This window comes from Podarcis vaucheri, assembly GCF_965113315.1.
Source record: "Podarcis vaucheri genome assembly, chromosome: W".
NCBI classification, from domain to species: Eukaryota; Metazoa; Chordata; class Lepidosauria; order Squamata; family Lacertidae; genus Podarcis; species Podarcis vaucheri.
In genome coordinates, this window is record NC_138757.1 from 7938628 (window position 1) to 7958476 (window position 19849).

The 19849-nt window shown below is 46.5% G+C and overlaps 2 long non-coding RNA genes across 2 annotated transcripts in view; one reads left to right on the top strand and one right to left on the bottom strand.

The window, feature by feature from the left end:
• The window catches only part of LOC309523341, a 708831-nt gene that overhangs the window by 661 nt on the left and 688321 nt on the right, over positions 1-19849 (top strand). The gene's annotated exons all lie outside the window — the stretch shown is intronic.
• LOC309523349 overlaps positions 4428-19849 on the bottom strand; it is a 521358-nt gene continuing 505936 nt past the window's right edge. Inside the window, exon 3 of the long non-coding RNA XR_014215319.1 lies at positions 4428-4604. This is a non-coding gene — a long non-coding RNA (uncharacterized lncRNA). The remainder of the gene's footprint in view (positions 4605-19849) is intronic.

The following is a 19849-nucleotide window of genomic DNA, read 5'->3' on the forward strand; positions in this document are numbered from 1 at the left end:
CAACAATTGGGCCAGGGGAATTTTCCACTTCAAAACAAATTTGTGGCCGTGGGATTGACCTTGAGTATTTAGTTAGAGTGTTATGACAGATGGAAAAGAAAAAGTAGATTTGCTCCAAGACAAAACAACGAGGTCTGGGAAATCTTGGCAGCGAAGAGCATCAACATCTGGCCCTTCTGCCTCATCAGCGGCTGCAGCTATACAATCTAAGTCAAAAGGTATGTCATCTGAAAAAGTTTTAGCACTTGCATTAGGTAAAATAAATGAATCACTGGAAAAGTTAAGTAAACAAGTGGTTGAAGCATCAACTAAAATTGATCAAAACACTATAAGCATTAACAATTTAGGACAAAAGGTGAATACTAATGCAGAAACTATTGAGAAATTGCTACAGGAATCTACTTTGACCCGACAGACCGCTGAAGAAGCTAAGAAAAAAGCAGCTGCCGTAGAGGAGAAGATACCAGTCATACAGAGGCAACTTGAGGATCACAGGTCGATGCTTTTTATGATTGAACTGAAGGAGAAACAAACGAATTTGAGGATCAGGGCCGTGCCTGAGCTAGAGAAGGACAGTCTGATAGACTTTCTTATGCAGGAATTTGCAGACTTCTGGGATTTAGATTTGGAGGAAGAAGAATTTAAGATAGTGAGTGCTTTCAGGCTTGGAAGAGGGGGGGAGAAGAACAGGGTGAGAGACTGTCTGATTACCCTCCGAACAAAAGAGGAGAGAGACAAAATTTTGAGTCTGCACTTTCAGAAGACTTTGGAAATACATCAGTCAAGAGTTGAGATATTTAAAGATATTCCGAAACATCTTTTGGACCTTAGGTCCAATTACGGAGATTTGGTTGCCCTGTTGAGAAAGAATAGAATTATTTTTAGGTGGGAATTTCCCCAAGGCCTATTGTCAGGGAACTGCCATCGGAGGGACAGGTGGTGGAAGGGCTCACGGAGGTTGGGAGAGACCCAGCAGCTGAAGCAGGAACCAGCAGGGGGAGAGGTGGGTCTCTGAGGGAAAGCGAGCAAGAGGGAGGGCTCAGGGAAATGTCCAGTGAGAACCGTGGGGAGGTTTCTGGACCTCCCATAGGGAGACCCACTCCTCGCCGGAAACTGTCACGCCGCGAGTCAAGAAGACGTGTTTCCGTTAAGGAGCTTTTATGTTGGAAGCGATTCCGAAAGCAACCACTGTCGGAATCTACCAGTGACTAGAGGAGCCATGTCTGAGGGGCTCCGTCACAGACAGAGGTTTGTGGACTTGAACAAACTCTGAGGGACTACGATTTTACGCACAAGCAGCTCATCATCCCTTCACAGCATTCCGACAGTCTTTGTAAGCAGCTTGTGCAGGAGAAGGCATCATGAGCGACCCAGCCGGAACCGGAGAAGCAGGAGCGGGAGCGGGTCCAAGCCTGGAAGAAAGGTACCGGGTGTTGGAAGTCCAGCTAGCGCGGCAGACGGCGAGGCTCGAGGAGAGGAGGGCTCTGGATGCAGACAAAAAGGGGAAAGCCACCCCGCTCGCCAGAAAGGTACCAGGATTGGTGCAGAAGTTTGGGGGGGAGCCCAAGGACTATCATGCCTTTCGGACAGAGATGCAATATGCCCTCAATCTGCAGTTTGATGAATTCCCTGACGAGGAATCGCGAGTGGCTTTCGTGATTGGGCATCTTGAGAAGGGGGCGAGAGACTGGGTTAGACCCCTGATGGCAGCGAATAATGACATCCTAAAGGACACGAGGAAGTTCTTTCGCGCCATGGATCTGATGTTTTCCAGAGATATTGAGCAGGGAGTGGTGCGCAGACAGCTAATGGCTTGCAAACAGGGGAGCCGATCTGTCCGTGAGTACTGGACTGAGTTCACCATGCTGGTTCACAGATTGGGGTGGGACTTATCGGCGGAACCCATTCAAATGCTATTTGAAGAAGGGCTTGCTTCGGCTGTGAAAGACGAACTTTCCCGGGGTCCCAGGGAAATCTGCGCTGACCATAGGAGCGCGCCAGGAGGCGAGAGCCTTGGAGAGGCGGGAAGGGAAGGGGGAACGTTGGAAGGAGTTCCGCATTCCAGACATTCCAGAGCCAACTTTCCCGCCGGCAGAGCCGATGGAAATTGGAACAGCGCGCGCGCGCGCGCAGTTTCAAAGCCCAGTGAGGGGGGAAAGAAGGAGGGAAAAGGCGCCCGGAAATGCTATCTCTGCCAACAGCCAGGTCACTTTGCCAGAGTCTGCCCCCAGAGGAAGGAATGGCAAGGGATGGTGGGAGCTGTTGAGGGAAGAGAGGAAGAAATACAAGAGCAAGTAAAAGCCAACGCCTGGCTGCCACCGTCGGGGCACAGCAGCCAGGCCAAAGAGCAGTGAAAGTGCCCACGCCAGAACCTCCGAAACCCGCCCTAGTGATAGAAGTGTCGCTAGAGCTGCCAAATGGACACCCTCTAAAGATAAAGGCGCTGTTGGACTCAGGCAGCTCCTGCAATTTCATGAGCAAGGAGTTTGCAGCTGAACACCAGATACAGACCATCCCTTTAAGCAACCCCCTGCAGGTGACCACGATCGATGGCAGGGAGCTGTTGGGAGGAGAAGTCAGCTTGCAGACCGTCCCAATGATAATGAAGGTGGCAAGGCACACCGAACTGATAGCGTTTAATGCGGCCACCTTGGGAGGTGCTCCCATTATTTTGGGGATGAGCTGGCTAGCGTTACATGATCCGCTGGTGGGCTGGCATCAGAGAGTGGTTTCCTTTGGTTCAGCACATTGCTTAGAACACTGCAAAGAGGGAAAGGGTTCAGCAGGGGCCCAAGCCACCCTAGCAGGGACTGAAGTAACGGAGAAAGTGAAGGTACCATGACAATACGCAGATCTCAGCGACGTTTTCAGCGAAAGGGAAGCTGACTAACTACCCCCGCATAGACCCTTTGACTGTCAAATCAATTTACTCCCTGGGGCACAGCTCCCAGTAGGCAAGTTGTATGCCATGTCAGACAGGGAGATGTTAGAACTAAGGGAGTTCATTGACAAAAATCTGAAGAGGGGTTTCATCCGAGAGTCCAGAGCGGTGGGAGGCAGCCCAGTGTTTTTTGTGGATAAAAAAAACACGGACAAGCCGAGGCTGGTGTGTGACTTCAGGGCGTTAAACGCAGTGTCAGAACCAGTGGCCTTCCCTATGCCCAGAATTGACGACATTTTGACAAGGGTGCGGAAGGGAAAGATTTTTACAAAGCTGGACCTAAGGGGGGCGTACAACCTGATACGTATAAGGAAGGGGGATGAATGGAAAACCACCATGTTCACCCCTTTGGGGGGCATTTGAATATTTAGTTATGTCCTTCGGCCTACAGGCAAGTTCTGCGTGCTTTCAATCGTTTATGAACCACGTACTGGGGCCTTTGCTTTACAAGAATTGTGTGGCCTTCCTAGATGACGTGTTGGTGTATTCTGAGAATGAGGAGCAGCATGTGAGAGACGTCAGCTCCAACTCAATTTAGACAGGGCCAAGGAGGAGTATAAGAGGCAGGCAGACAAAAACAGAAAGGAAGGTGAAACCATTAGGGTGGGGGACCAGGTGTGGCTGTCAACCCAAGGGTTACCATTCAAAGGGGGTTGTAAGAAGTTAAGACCCAAAAGATTGGGCCCATTTGAAGTCACGCAACAGGTCAACCCAGTGGCTTTCAGACTCCGGTTACCGAACCACATGAAGCTGCACCCAGTTTTCCACAGGTCGTTGCTGTCACCGTATAAAGGGGACAGAGAAGGGAGGTTCACACGGGGACCAGCAATGGAGGAAAGGGAACACAGCAACCATGTGGCGGAGATCCTTGATTCCAGGTGGAAGGGAGATAAAGTGGAGTATTTGGTAATGTGGGAAGGGGAACCGGAGTCGGAAAACACCTGGGTCATGGCAGAGGATGTCAATGATGAGGTCTTAATAGAAACTTTTCATCAGAGGTTCCCACGTAAACCTCAGCCTGTAGCGAGGTTCCGGAGGGAATACTTTGCAACCACAGATGAGGAAGAGGAGTTGGAGGGGTTCACAGATTCCGAGGAGGAGGAGGATTCAGCGACCCGGAACGGCAACCGATGGAGGGAAATGTTCGAGACGTCTGAAGATGAAGAGGATTCTTTTCGGGGTTTTACCTCCTCACCGCCCAGAGGAGAGGGAACGGGAGGGGGTGAAGGGGGCCCTGGAGGAGAGGTGGATGTCAGGGAACTGCCATCGGAGGGACAGGTGGTGGAAGGGCTCACGGAGGTTGGGAGAGACCCAGCAGCTGAAGCAGGAACCAGCAGGGGGAGAGGTGGGTCTCTGAGGGAAAGCGAGCAAGAGGGAGGGCTCGGGGAAACATCCAGCGAGAACCGTGGGGAGGTTTCTGGACCTCCCATAGGGAGACCCACTCCTCGCCGGAAACTGTCACGCCGCGAGTCCAGAAGACGTGTTTCCGTTAAGGAGCTTTTATGTTGGAAGCGATTCCGAAAGCAACCACTGTCGGAATCTACCAGTGACTAGAGGAGCCATGTTTGAGGGGCTCCATCACAGACAGAGGTTTGTGGACTTGAACAAACTCTGAGGGACTACGATTTTACGCACAAGCAGCTCATCATCCCTTCACACCTATCTTTTAGTTTCAAAGGAAGAAAGATAAAAATAAGATCAGTGGATGACAAAGAAAGATTTCTGAAAGACCACGGAGAAGATTTGCAGAAAGAATTTGGAGAAGAGCCAAGAGCACTGGACAGAGAACCGACAGACAGAGGGTCAAAACAAAAAGCATTGGACAGAGGCTCATTAAAAAGAGGAATACTAGACATAGCAACATTACCTTTTGGATTGGACTGCCCAGAGAAAGCGACAATAACACTACCGACAGAACAAGAACAAACACTTGGTGCAGTCGGAGGAAAAGCAGAGTAATTACATTATGGCTTTGCAATTATTAAGCTGGAATACTAATGGACTGAACTCCCCTCAAAAAAGGAAAAGAGTCTTTCATTTATTAAAAAAGGAACAATTGGACTTGATTTGCCTACAGGAAACACACGTGATAAGGCTACATAGAAAAGTATTGATTAATAAAAGACTGGGCCAAGAGTTTATTTCATCAGACAAAGTCAAAAAAAGGGGAGTAGTGATTTATGCAAAGGAGAGCCTATCACCGAAATTTATATTTAAAGACGACCAAGGAAGATTTGTGGCAATTGAAATTCAACTTCAAGGAGAGAAATTCTTGATAGTAGGATGCTAACCCTGTAGACACACCGATGACAACAGGTTATCAGGTAGATGATACTGAAGAAGCATTTTCTGACACTACATTGTACAGAAGTGTGCTAGGCAAACTAAACTTCATTGCCAGATGTTCAAGACCTGACATTGCAGTTAGTACTAATTTGCTAAGCAGACAAGTCAACAATCCTACTGTTAAGGATTGGAAAGCTCTGAAATGCATAGCACACTATTTTAAAGGCACTATGTACTACAGACCGAGATTTAACAATCAGAAGTCTGGTGGTCTTGAGATATTTGCAGATGCAAGTTTTGGTAGTGACACTACAGACAGGAAAAGCACGTCTGGAGTTTGCTACATGTACAACCAGGGTCTATTTGATTGGTCGTGCAAGAAGCAAATAACAGTAAGCTTAAGTTCTTGTGAAGCTGAACTGAATGCACTGTCTTATTCACTTGTGGGTTGTGAATGGTTGTTACAATTGTGTAAAGACATGGAAATTCCTGTAAGGAAATTCCTGTAAATCCAGGTTTATCAGGACAACAAAGCATGTTTGGCTTTGCTGACTTCTGAAGGTTGTAAGCAAAGCACGAAGCACTTGCAATTGAAGCTGCAACATGCTAGGGAATGTGTTCAGAAAGGACTCGTAACGGTGTCCTACATGCCAGGTAATGAAATTCCTGCTGATTTATTGTCCAAGGTTGTTCTGAAGGATCAACACTGCCTATGTACAGAAATTGGGTTTGTACTGAGATTGTACTAACACACTGCCCAGTGGTGTTAACAGAAAGGGGGAGGATGTTAGTTTCTGTTTGCCCCTGAGCAGCTGCGTAGAGTCACAAGGCTCTGTTTACATTCCACACATTCCATACTGTTGGAAGTCTCACGGGAGACAGGAGACGAATGTGACGTTAGTGGTTTCTGTCGGAATTTCCACTCGGCCGAGCTGATAAGGCTCACCTTCCAACCGAGCCTCCGTTCTCACCTCCGACGAATAATTAATGACCTTGAGCCTTTGATGAGGCTCCAAGGCACATTCTGTTCATTATGCAGAATTTCCAGCAGCATGCGGAAGTGATGAGATTTATGGCTACATTGCAAAGAGTTTTCTAAGCTACGCAGTCAGAAAAGACATTCTCTCTCTATGAAAGCAGAGCACAACTGAACAAAGGAACAAAGGAAACAGGAAACCACTAATGTCACATCCCGTCTCCCTTTCCCGTGAGACTGGACTGTCTCTGGAATGTAAACAGAGTCCTGTGACTCCAAGCAGCTGCTCAGTGGGAAACAGAAACTAACAGTTTCCTATTCCTGTGTTCCTTTGTTTGTTTCAGTTGCTCTCTGCTTTCATAGAGAGAGGATGTATTTTTCTTTGCTGTCTGCATAGCGAGAAATAAAACTCTTTAGCCATGTAGCCATAAATCTCATCTTCTCTGAAGCCAAAATGACATGGACAAGAATTGACCAAATTTGGGTAACTAGAGGACTGGCTCCAAAGACAAGAAAAGTGGAAATTTGCCCTAAAACTTGCTCCGACCATAACGCTGTGAAGATGGAGATGAAACTATCACCAATTGGCTCTTTTAGATGGAGGATGAATGACACCTTGTTTAGGGATGAAGAAGTGACTAAGAAGGCCCAAAAAACCTTGAGAGATTATTTTGAGATAAATATGAATACTACTGTTGAAAAAAGAGTAATCTGGGACGCAAGTAAAGCGGTTATGAGAGGGTTTCTGATACAACAGAATGTAATAAAGAAGAGAGCTCAAAATGAGAAGAAAGACAAAATTTTGAAGAAAATAAAGGAAGGTGAAAAGAAATTGAGAGCAAAACCAAAGTCGCAAGAGATTTTGAGAGAAATAAAGTTACATCAAGTACAATATATGAAAATGATGAATCAGGAAATAGAATGGAAAATTAAACAGATGAGACAAAAAACATTTGCGTCGGCTAATAAATGTGGGAAATTGCTGGCCTGGCAAATGAAAAAGAGACAAAAACTCAACACCATTATAAATTTAGAAGTGGAAGGAAAGAATATATAGAACCCAGTTGAGATTAGAAATTGCTTCCAGAGGTATTTTAAACAACTATATACACAAGGGCCACAGAAAGAAATCAATATAGATCGATTCTTGAAAATAAATGGATTACAAAAAGTCTCTCAAGAAAACAAGCTAATGTTGAATTATAAAATAACTGAACAGGAGGTAGAGGGTGCCATCCAAAATATGCAATTGGGTAAATCTCCAGGGCCAGACGGCTTAACTTCAAGATACTATAGATCTTTGAAAAACTGGATAATACAACCACTAAAGGAAGTTTGTAATGAAATTTTGGAAGGGAAAAAAGCACCAGGGTCGTGGAAAGAAGCTTACATTACACTTATACCGAAAACTGAGTCTGAGAAGACACAGCTTAAGAATTACCGCCCCATATCTCTACTTAATGTGGATTATAAAAATTTTGCAGATATTTTGGCTAAAAGATTTAAAAAAAGTACTAGTGGAAGAGATACATAAAGATCAAGCAGGCTTTCTCCTGGGTAGACACTTGTCTGATAATACGAGAAATATAATTAGCAGTTTAGAAAAATTACAAGTGAATATTAATACCAAGGCAGTTTTGATATTTGTGGACGTGGAGAAAGCTTTTGACAATATTTCCTGGAGTTTTATGAAGAAGAACCTACAGGGGATGGGGGCTGGTCAAGGTTTTGGAAATGGTATAAGTGCAATATATTCTGAACAAAAGGCCAAACTAATTGTTAACAATGTGGTGACGGAGGAATTTAAGATAGAGAAGGGGACACAACAAGGTTGCCCAATTTCCCCATTGCTTTTTATATCGGTCCTGGAGGTCCTCTTAAATATGATTAGAAGGGACCAATTGGTTAAGGGTATACAAGTCGGAGCCAAACAGTACAAATTGAAAGCATTTGCAGATGACTTAGTATTGACATTACAGGAGCCAGAATCTAGTACTAAAAGAGTATTGGAACTGATTCAATAATTTGGTCAGGTCGCAGGATTTAAGCTGAATAAGTTAAAAACCAAGGTTTTAGAGAAAAATCTAACAGTGATTGAGAGAGAGAGGTTTCAGAAGGAGACAGGTTTAACATTGGTTAAGAAAGTGAAATACCTGGGGGTTAATATGACAGCTAAGAATGTGAATTTATTTAAAGATAACTATGAAAAATGCTGGATGGAAGTGAAAAAAGATTTAGAAATATGGTCAAATTTGAAGCTTTCATTGCTAGGCCGTATCGCCGCGATAAAAATGAATGTATTGCCAAGAATGTTGTTTTTGTTTCAAACACTGCAAGTTTTGGATAAAATGGACTGTTTCAAGAAGTGACAGAGAGATATTTCTAGATTTGTCTGGCAGGGCAAGAAGCCCAGAATAAAATTTAAAATACTAACGGATGCAAAAGAAAGAGGTGGATTTGCCCTGCCAGACCTTAAACTTTACTATGAATCAGCCGCATTCTGCTGGCTGAGAGAATGGCTACTTCTTGAAAACACAGACATTTTGGATCTAGAAGGTTTCAACAATGTATTTGGGTGGCATGCATATTTGTGGTATGATAAGGTCAAAGCACATAAAGCATTTAAAAACCATATTGTCAGGAAAGCATTGTTTAATGTCTGGATAAGATATAAGGACCTACTTGAAAATAAAACCCCAAGGTGGTTGTCACCGATGGAAGCGAAGGCTCAGAAAAAGCTCAATATGGAGGCCAAATGGCCGAAATATTGGGAAATTCTGGAACAAGAGGGAGATAAATTGATATTGCAGAGCTTTGAAAAACTAAAAAACAAAGTGCGAGATTGGCTTCATTATTATCAAATAATGGAGGCATACAATTTGGACAAGAAAATTGGCTTCCAGGTGGAAAAATCAAAATTGGAAACAGAACTGTTAGATCCCAAAACTAAGACTCTGTCAAAGATGTATAACTTGCTGTTGAAATGGAATACTCAGGATGAAACGGTGAAATCTGCTATGATTAAATGGGCACAAGATGTTGGACATAACATTATGATGGCTGACTGGGAACGGTTATGGACCACAGGTATGAAGTTCACGGCATGTAATGCCTTAAGAGAGAATATTATGAAAATGATATACAGGTGGTACATGACACCAGTCAAGCTTGCAAAAATCTATCATTTGCCCGATAATAAATGTTGGAAATGTAAAGAAACTGAAGGTACATTCTTTCACCTTTGGTGGACGTGCCCAAGGATTAAGACATTCTGGGAGATGATTTATAACGAAATGAAAAAGATATTTAAATATACTTTTTTGAAGAAACCAGAGGCCTTTCTCCTGGGCATGGTCGGTCAATTGGTGTTAAAGAAAGATAGAACTTTTTTATGTATGCAACAACAGCAGCAAGAATACTTATTGCAATGTATTGGAAGACACAAGATCTACCCACCCTGGAAGAATTGCAGATGAAGGTGATGGACTATATGGAACTGGCGGAAATGACTGGCAGAATCCGAGACCAGGGAGAAGAGTCGGTGGAAGAAGATTGGAAGAAATTTAAAGACTATTTACAGAAATACTGCAAAATTAATGAATGTTAGAATGATGTCGGGTTGAAGTTAAGTGGTTTTAGCAGCAATGTTACAAAGGAGTATGTAAAAATGAATTGTTAACAGGTGAGAATCTAAAGTTATAATATATTAAGATAAAGGATTAAGATAAAAACAAAGAGGGAAAGGATTTGCTGAATTAACTAACTGAACTGGAATACAAAAAAGGAAGGTGTGAGGAGGTCAGGGAAACAAGTAAATGAAAGACAAGGCATGGAAAGATTGATTTGTTTTTAATTGTTTTTATTTTTCTGTATTTTGTATTTTCTCTCTTTTTTTTCTCTTTTTCTTATTTTTGTAACCTTTTCTGAAACTTTAATAAATATCATTTTAAAAATAATAATTTATTATTATTATTATTATTATTATTATTATTATTATTATTATTATTATTATTGTTATTATTATTATTATGCAAAGCCTCACCCAACAGTTTCACAGTGATATGGAAAAATCCAATCAAACATGGATTGAACAAGTTCATAGAGATATTGAAAACTCAAACAGAGTATTGACAGAACAATTTGGGATAGCGTGTTCTCTATAACAGAGAGCACGTGTTGCGGTTGGGAAAAACAGGCCACCCTATAGTGACTAGGCAAATTTGGTGAGGAACCCAAGCCTTTAAGTGGTTAAATTGGGTTGCTGGGGAAGTTGAATTGTGGCCAATTTGTGGGAGGGGCCAGAGTCTTTAAATACAGGGGCCAGACGTTGGACGCTCTCTTGGCCGTTTTGCATTGGATCTGGAGCTGCGCTGAGACGGTTGTACTCTGCTTTTGCTTTCGATTTCATTGGGCCTAGTTAGGATTGCTCCCCCTTCCTTTCCCTTCCTCTAATTTGGTTTCCCCATTTCCATTCCCTTCTTCCCTCTCATCCTCTCCGTAAATTATATTTAATATTATTCATTTCAGTTTGTTCTTTTAATTAAAAGGAAGAGGAGCAACCAGTTCGGCTAAGGCTAGAGGGCGGGTTCCCCCCCCGGCCTTCCGGGCCCTGCCTTCGGGCCGGGCTTCGGGTTTTCGCCCGAATTTCAGGGCGAACGCTGTCGGTTGCCCACGGCTGTCGAGGTCCGCCTTTTGAACTCCCCCCCCCCGCGAGTAAGTACTGGTGCCGGGGCCGGGGGTCTAGGAGTGGACGGTGGGGCCTCCGTCAAGCTTATTGGGCCTACTGGCGGTAGTGCTGGGCTTTGAGCCCTTTCCCTCCCTCCTTAAAAAGAAATACTTTCTCCCCCCCTTACCTTTTCGCGGCTTTTGGGCGCCGCGGGAGAACGGTGCGCTTCCCGGCCTCTCCCCAGGGCCGCAGCAGGGCCTCCCTTGCGGCGGAGTGTCCTTTTGACCCCTTGGGGCTGCGGGAGGCGCCGGTTCTTGGGTTTTCCGTCCCGCGGTTTGCCTGCTTGGCGGGGAGCAGCGTGGAGGCGCGGGCGGCCTGATTGGGGCTGGTTCTCAGTTCCGGCGGCAGCAGCGTTGCTGGGCCGGCGCGGCGGCGCTGGGGACCGGGACCCCTTGGATTGCCCGGCTTCCCCCTTTCCTCCCCTCTCCGCTTCGCTAAATTAGCGCGGCCGCTTCCCCGGGAGCGGGAGCGGCGGCTCGCGCTTGCGCCCGCCATTTTGGGCTCTCCTAGGGGCGCGATACCGCGAGAAGAGGTTTTCTCGGGCTGTCGCGCCTTGCTGGCTGCTCCCCCTGGTGGCCGAACACGGTTACTGCAGCCTGGTTCATCCGTGGAGGCTCCCCCTGGTGGCGCAGTGAGGTACTGCGCCTTATCCTGTGGAAGCTTGGGGCTCTCGGGCGCCCTCTGCTGGTGGTACGAGGGAGGTGCAGTTAAAATAAAATAAATAAATAAATTAAAATAATAATACTAATAATAAAAAATTGGCTTGTTCTCTAGCATTTATTGGTGGACGCAATTGCATTAAATATTAATAAATAAATAATAATACATAAATACATAATAAGTGATATAGATAGATTGATAAATAGATAGATAGATAGATAGTGTGATTTTACTAATTACTTTATTTAATTTCAACTTTACCCGGGTCCAGCAGTGTCGCGGGGCGGCGGCACCTATTAATTCTCAATTTGATTCCACCTAGCAGTTATGGCACCGAAGAAAGCTGCTGCTCGTCCTGGCACAACCTCTGGTGCGAAACGGCCTATTAGGGGCCCATCACAAGCGCTTCGCTCTCCCACCCCAAGTCAACCGGTGGGAAGGGTGCAATCCTTGGTGGACAGCATGGCTGGCAATCCGGTAGCCTTGTCCCGCTTCGCTGCCGAATTGGATGGTTTCTTGCAGCACTGCTCTGCCCAGCCTTCCACGTCTGGAAGCCGTACACGACCGGTTGTGGCGTCATCTCCAGCGTCACCGTCATCTAGCGAAGATGGGAGAGATGTTTCATCAACCAGGGGTTTGATGGCGGACTTTCAGTTAGCCAGGCCCCGTGACTCACCTGCTGCTCGTGGCCGGTCACAAAGGCCTCGCCGTTCCTCTGGGAGGGCCGCGGGAAGGCGTAACCCTTTGCCTGTTTCCACCCGTCGAAGTGTGCGCTCCCAACCTTCGGATGAGGTGGCTTCGGCTTCTGGCCTCTCACTTGGGGTTTCTCCTCCATCAGCTCCAGGTTTAGCGCAGCCGGATCTTGATTCGGAGTCTTCTGAGGAAGACACCTTACCTGTCCCTGCCAGAAGGTCTTCAGGCGGTAAACGTCACCGCAGGAAGTCTTCACGCAAGCACGCCAAGCGGAGGAGGGATGACACATCTTCCTCTTATTCTGGTACGTCATCTTCGTGTTCTGATGATGAGGCGGGGAATTCTATGGAACTTTATTGGGGTTTTGGCGAGACAGCTTCGGGTCTCCCGCGGTGGGCTTGGGAACGGAGGGCCAACACACATCGGGCAAAGTATGGGGCGGTACAAGAGTGTAGGGATGGTGTGTTGGTACCAGAGGTCAAGGTCTCTACCAATTCGGCCAGAGACATTATTCCAGGATCGCACTTGGCGACGAAATTGCGGTCCAGAATATTGAACGGCCGTTATGTAGATATGTTCAAATTGGCCCCACCCTCGGAGGATCAGGAGAAGGGGAATTCTTCCAAAAAACGCCCTGGTGCATCCACTATAGACAGGACATTTGAGCATTGGCTCGACTGTTTCCAGGTCTTTGCTGGTGTAGTCACGGCGGCTTATCCCCGGAGATCTCTTCATCTGATAGTTTATCTGTCTATTGTTCGCTCTGCTTTCACAAAAGCTGGTGAAAAAGCTGCGATCAAGTATGATGAGAATTTCAGACGCCGTGCAGCCAGGATCCCCTCGGCCCGCTGGGATCGTAAGGATCTCGATGTGTGGACCACCCACGTAGCCCCACTCATCGATAAAAAGGTGCCAGAACAGCCGAAGTCAAAGACTGCGGCTTTTAGACCTGGCCGTCGCTTACTGTGCTGGGATTTTAACAAGGGTTCCTGTCAGCGCCAGGGGTGCAAGTATGCTCACTCGTGCGAAAAGTGCAATGGTTCGCACCCCGCCTCCTCTTGTTTCGGAAGTCGGCGGCCCTTTCGTGGGGGAAAGGGGGGTTCCCAGCAACCCCCCAAGCCAGCCCCCCTCCCTTCAACTTCAGGAACAGGAAAATAGCGTGCTGACCTCCTTGGCTTTTACTCCTGTTCACCTGCCCGTTCTACAAAATTGGTTGCACCTTTACCCCAATAGGGAGGCTGCAAGTTATTTGAGTGATGGTTTTTCTGTTGGTTTCCGGATTCCGGTAGCCATGCCTCCCGTGGCACGGAATCCTGCTAACCAAAAATCAGTTCGCGAGCTACCTCTGGTTGCTCGCAAAAAGATTGCAAAGGAGGTGGCTATGCGACGTATGGCTGGTCCTTTTGGCGCCCCCCCTTTTATAATTTGCATATATCCCCATTGGGTATAGTACCAAAAAAGGCCCCGGGTGAATTTCGTTTAATTCATAATCTGTCCCATCCCAGGGGTTCGTCGGTCAACGACGTTATTCCTCCGGAGCTCTGCTCCGTGAAGTATGCCTCTCTTGATCAGGCGGTCAAGATGATTCGGAAGTTTGGCCAAGCGGCGCTATTGGCAAAATGCGATATTGAATCGGCTTTTCGCCTTCTGCCAATTCATCCTGAGGATTTTTGGCTCCTTGGTTTCCAGTTTGAGGGCAATTATTATTTTGACAAAGCTATGCCTATGGGTTGTTCAATAGCGTGCGCCGCTTTTGAATCGTTTAGCACTTTTTTGGAGTGGGCACTCAAGTTTAAAACAGGACTGGGCGGAGTCACGCATTATCTGGATGATTTTTTACTGGCCTCTGCCTGTGATACCGGCAATTGCTCGGTGCTGCTGCAAGCATTCGCCGACCTTACGCAGGAACTAGGGGTTCCGCTTGCTGCAGATAAGACGGAGGGTCCTTCGACCCAGCTCACTTATTTGGGTATCTTGTTAGACACGGTTTCGCAAACTTCTAGCTTACCAAGTGACAAGCTGGTGGCTTTGAAGAAGCTAATAGAGGAATTGCTTCCTCTGAAGAAAGTGTCTCTTAGGCAACTCCAGTCGCTTTTGGGACACCTGAATTTCGCGTGCAGAGTGGTGGCTCCTGGGCGCCCCTTCTGTTCACGCTTGGCTCGACTCACTGCAGGGTTGAAGGCCCCACATCATAGGGTGCGCCTCTCCAACGAGGTGAAGGCCGACCTTGGCATTTGGCTAGAATTCCTGGAGGAATTCAATGGGGTGTCATTATGGCAAGACACGTTGAACTTACATAATGACTTCCAGGTACATTCAGATGCTGCGGGTTCCCTAGGCTTTGGTCTTTATTGGAAGGGCCGATGGTGCGCTCAACGTTGGCCAGTTGAGTGGCAGGGAGGAGAGATTACGCGGGACCTAACTTTTCTCGAGTTTTTTCCAATTGCAGTGGCAGTGCATTTGTGGGTCGAGGAGTTCAGGAACCGCCGTGTCTGCTTCTGGACCGATAACCAGGCGGTGGTGTCCGTGCTGGCCAAACTGTCATCACGCTCCCCCAGGGTGTCGGCCCTGTTGCGGTCCTTTGTATTGCATTGTTTACGTTATAATATAGTTTTTTCTGCACGTTTTATTCCTGGGTTGTCTAACGAAATTGCTGATGCTCTGTCCCGTTTTCAGATGGAGCGGTTCAGACTACTGGTTCCAGGGGCGCGGATGCGTCCGGAGTGTTTCCCGGATCATCTCTGGAACCTTGGCAGCAATTAGTTTTGCAGGGAGTAGCGGCATCGGTTTCCCCTTCTACATTGAGATCTTACATGAAAGCTTGGGCTGATTTTTTGGCATTTATGCGTCAATCTGCCAGCGCGTTAAAGGGGGTTCCACCCACTTCATTGCAGGTTTTGAAATATTTGGCGCACTTATTCCAATTGGGGCGCGCTGCAAAAACTATCAGGATGCAGGCAGCCGCTATAGCATTTTTTAGTAAGACATTCTATGACAAGGACCCGTGTGGGAAGTTTATTGTTCGCAGGGCCCTCGAAGGTTGGAGCAGACTTTGTCCTTCACAGCCAAAAAACAGACACCCCATTACATTCGACTTATTGAGCAGGATGCGTAAGAAACTGCGGGTGGTGTGTTGGTCTAAGTATGAGGCCCGCCTCTTTTCGGCTGCCTTTTCTATTGCATTTTACGGAGCTTTAAGAGTGGGTGAGCTTGTGGTCGAAGATCATAAAGATGGTAGTTCTAGGGGCCTTTTCATCCAGGATGTGCAGTTGTCCCCCAGCGAATTGCAAATCACAATCAGGCATTCAAAGATTGATCAAAGGGGCAAAGGGGCACTTATTCGTCTCCCTGCTACGGGGGCAGCAGGCCCTTGCCCGGTAAAGGATGTTAATAAATACTTGGCGGTACGCGCCCAAGGGGATGGGCCTCTCTTTAGGCATGAGAATGGGTTGCCCCTGGCTAGACACCAGTTTGCGAAGGTGATGCGTAAAGCGATTCTGGCTTGCGGTGGCGCAGCCCAAGATTTTGCCCCCCATTCTTTTAGGATCGGGGCTGCAACGACAGCAGCCCACTGGGGCCTGTCAGCTGCCAGAATAAAGAATCTGGGCCGGTGGAAATCGAATGCCTTCAAAGGTTATGTTCGCTGACAATTGGTGTCTTACATTGTTTTTGTTCCTTTTTTATTAGGTTTGGCGGTGATCCGCATTTGGATGGTGGGGCACAGTATCGTCCATTGGGCTGGCGTGGCAGCACGGCAATCTGGAGTGGGTCCAGATCTCGGCTTTCCTCCGCACATTCGTCTGTCTTGGCTGTCCAGACGTGGGATGCGGTGGTCAGAGTTCCTGCCAAGCATCCAGAGGCAGTTGCTCCTGGAGGGGCCCCCAGCTGCTGTTGTGGTGCAGCTTGGTGAGAACGACCTGGTGCCCATGGACTGTCTGTCATTACGTGCCGCAATTTTGAGAGACATGGAGACGCTGCAGGCAATGGTGCCAACAGCAAAAATATTTTGGTCGAACCTTTTGCAACGCTGCGTTTGGAGGGGCAGTCGTTGCCCGGCTGCCACTGAAAGGGTCAGAAAACGCATTAATTCTGCAGTGGCCAAAAAGGTTCGGGAGCTGGGTGGAGATGTGATTTCCCACCCCGAGATTCGTTTTCAGAGGCCATCATTTTTTCGAGCTGATGGCGTGCACCTTTCGGCTTCAGGGAATGAGGCTTGGATTGGTGCGGTGGTGACCAAGCTGGGGTCTTGGTTGGGTCTGTGAGTGGTTTGGCGGTGAGCTGAGGGCTCCATGGCGGTTAGGCATTGGTTAAATTGGTGCTTGGAGGGGTAAGTGCCTACCCCTCCAAATGATGCGGAAAGGGAATTCCGTTAAAGGAATCCAGGGGCTTGCCATACAACTTGTCCTTGTCCCCGGAGTCGGACCTGCGGCCGTGCAAGCCCCACCGGAACATGAGGGTGAGAAGTGAGGGACTGTCGCCCAGTTTCAGATTTCTCACCCAATACTTGTTTCCCACGCTGGCTTCCGTTGGTGTCCGGAAGGGCCAGCACTGTCCTTGAGGGCATGGACAGATAGTCATAACCAATGCCTAAGCAACCACTCACATTTTTGTATTTAAATAAAGTTGTGGCCAAATTTATGCCAAAAACCTTAAACAAAAATTTACGTGTGAAGTGTGAAATTTTTGGTGGGTGGCACTGTGGGACTCAACACGCAAATTAGGAGAGAAAGTTAACAAGTTGGAAACTAAAGTAGACAAATTAGAAAAAACCAAGGAGGAGGTAGGAGAGTTGAGAGAGGAACAAAAAGGGGTGTTGGGGACACTGGGAGGGGTGCAGGAGAAACAAAATGAGTTGGAAGACCAGATTCTCCTTATACAGTTAAGGGAAAGAGCAGGACGATACGAATAAGAGGCCTACCAGAATCAGACACAGAACAGAATTTGGAAACATATGGGACACAGATAATTTCAGAGTGGATGGGAGAAAGGAAAAACTGGCTGGAAGGACTTTCAGAGAGCTGTTTTAGAATTAGATCGCATGAAAATAAAATGAGGAAGCAGCCAGGAGATGTCCTATTAACACTAGTTTCAAAAAAAATGAAGGATGCAATCCTTCAAAAGAGCTTTGAGGACAATCTTGTGGTTGCTGGACAGAAAGCGGATAGCTTTCGGGAAATTCCACTGAAACTGAGACTTAGGAAGACTAAATATAGATTTTTAACAACAGGATTGAGGAGAGCAGACATCAGATACAAATGGGAATACCCAGAGGGTATATCCTTTACATTCGTGAAAAAGAGATATAGATTGACATCAGAACATCAGGCAAGAGAATTCTTTGAAAAACACAGGAGAGACCTAGATCCAAGACATGACAGGGGGGACTCAGTAGCAGAACAAAGAACTGCCTTGGAGCGGCTATCACTGGAAGGAGCAACAGTGGAAAAAACAGATATTGTAACTGACTGACAATGGCCAATCTTAAAATACTGAGCTGGAACATGAATGGTTTAAACTGTAAAGCCAAACGCCACAGGATTGAGCATGTAATCGAAAAACAGAAATTAGACATAATTTGTTTTCAAGAGACACATATTGCAAAAAAACACAAAAGAGTTTTAATTAACAAAAAATTAGGTATGGACTTTATCTCATCAGACAAATGCATGGCATAGCGGGCATTTGAGAGCCGCCTTGGGTGCCAGCCCCATTTGCACTAGGAGAAGAAGCCTGTTGATTTCTCCCTGGAGCCATCACACTGACCGGATTTCAAAGGCTAGCGAGTTCAGTATTGCTTGCACTGGCTCCAATTGGGTACAATGTTAGTCAGTGATTAGTTCAGTATTAACTACACTGGCCCCTAGGGGTTAAATTGTGCAATGAGTAGACTGTAAATGAAACAAGCTATATTTACTATTAATGCATATATATATATATATATATATATATATATATATATGCTTTCGTAGATTTTCACGGGTACAGGAATGCAGGTTTTGGTGTCTTCGGGTGTCTTCCCGTGTAAGAGTCGGGGTGTCTGTGCGACGTTTTGACGAGGTCTCACTCGTCATCTTCAGGCTGGTGCTTTCGGCTTCTTGTTACTGGAACAGAGCAGAGTCTGGTGTTTGAGTTCCTATAAATACTGTTGAGGGGTGTGGTGTATAGCCTCCAACGTTCTGGGCAAAGAGGAAGTTCCTAGATTAGTGTGCCTTTTCTTCTTTTGTTCCTTAATTACTTGAGGGATATCTTGGGTGATTTCATGAGTGATATTCAGAATATCACTGGGTGGGTCATTAAGTGTAGATTAGTTGCTAAAGCTTTCGTGTCTTGACCTCTTGAGCTTGTGAAGAGTTTTTCTGAGAAGATGGCTGTGCTGCATTTAGTTGTGCTCTGGCTTGGCTTCGTGTATAGGGGCGAGCTATGGTTTTGTGCCTTGTGCCAGCCAGATCTGTGTAGGGATTGCAGGGGGGTGCAGCATCCGGAGGTGCCACTATAGTTTGGCTACTGGATGGAGTCTGTAATATGTCTGTGGAGAGGGTCTGGGTTTGGGTCTGGTGTGGTTGATTGGTGACGGCGTTCTGTGTGCCTCTGGTTCTGGTGTCGGTTTTTGTGGGGAGGGCTAATTTCCAGATGTCTGGCAGGCGGGACGTGTCGTCACGCTTGTTCATGTTGTGAGGGTGTTTCTCTATCTCGATGGCTTCCATGATTATTCTCTTGTGGTGATGTTCCATGTTAAAGAGCAATTTGGAATCTGCAAAATTAATTTCATGTCCTGTTTCTTTCATGTGTTGGAAAAGAGAGGAAGTTTTTTCTTCTTTTTTGACGGCATTCTTGTGTTCTGCGATACGTGCATTTATTCGTCTGTTTGTTTGTCCAATGTACGTGGCTGGGCAGACTTTGCAGGATACCAGAAAAACAGGGTTACGAAGCTAATCCAAAAAGAAACACCCCCCAAAAACCAAGACACAGAGGAAAACAATGGCATGGCCCTCCTTCCTTATATCAAGGGCACTACAGACAAAATCAGCAAAATCCTCCATAAACACAATATCAAAACAGCCTTCTGCACCAACCAAAAAATAGCCAATATCCTCAGAAACCCAAAAGACAAAATCCAGCTGGAAAACCAAGGGGTCTATGAAATACCCTGCAAAGTCTGCCCAGCCACGTACATTGGACAAACAAACAGACGAATAAATGCACGTATCGCAGAACACAAGAATGCCGTCAAAAAAGAAGAAAAAACTTCCTCTCTTTTCCAACACATGAAAGAAACAGGACATGAAATTAATTTTGCAGATTCCAAATTGCTCTTTAACATGGAACATCACCACAAGAGAATAATCATGGAAGCCATCGAGATAGAGAAACACCCTCACAACATGAACAAGCGTGACGACACGTCCCGCCTGCCAGACATCTGGAAATTAGCCCTCCCCACAAAAACCGACACCAGAACCAGAGGCACACAGAACGCCGTCACCAATCAACCACACCAGACCCAAACCCAGACCCTCTCCACAGACATATTACAGACTCCATCCAGTAGCCAAACTATAGTGGCACC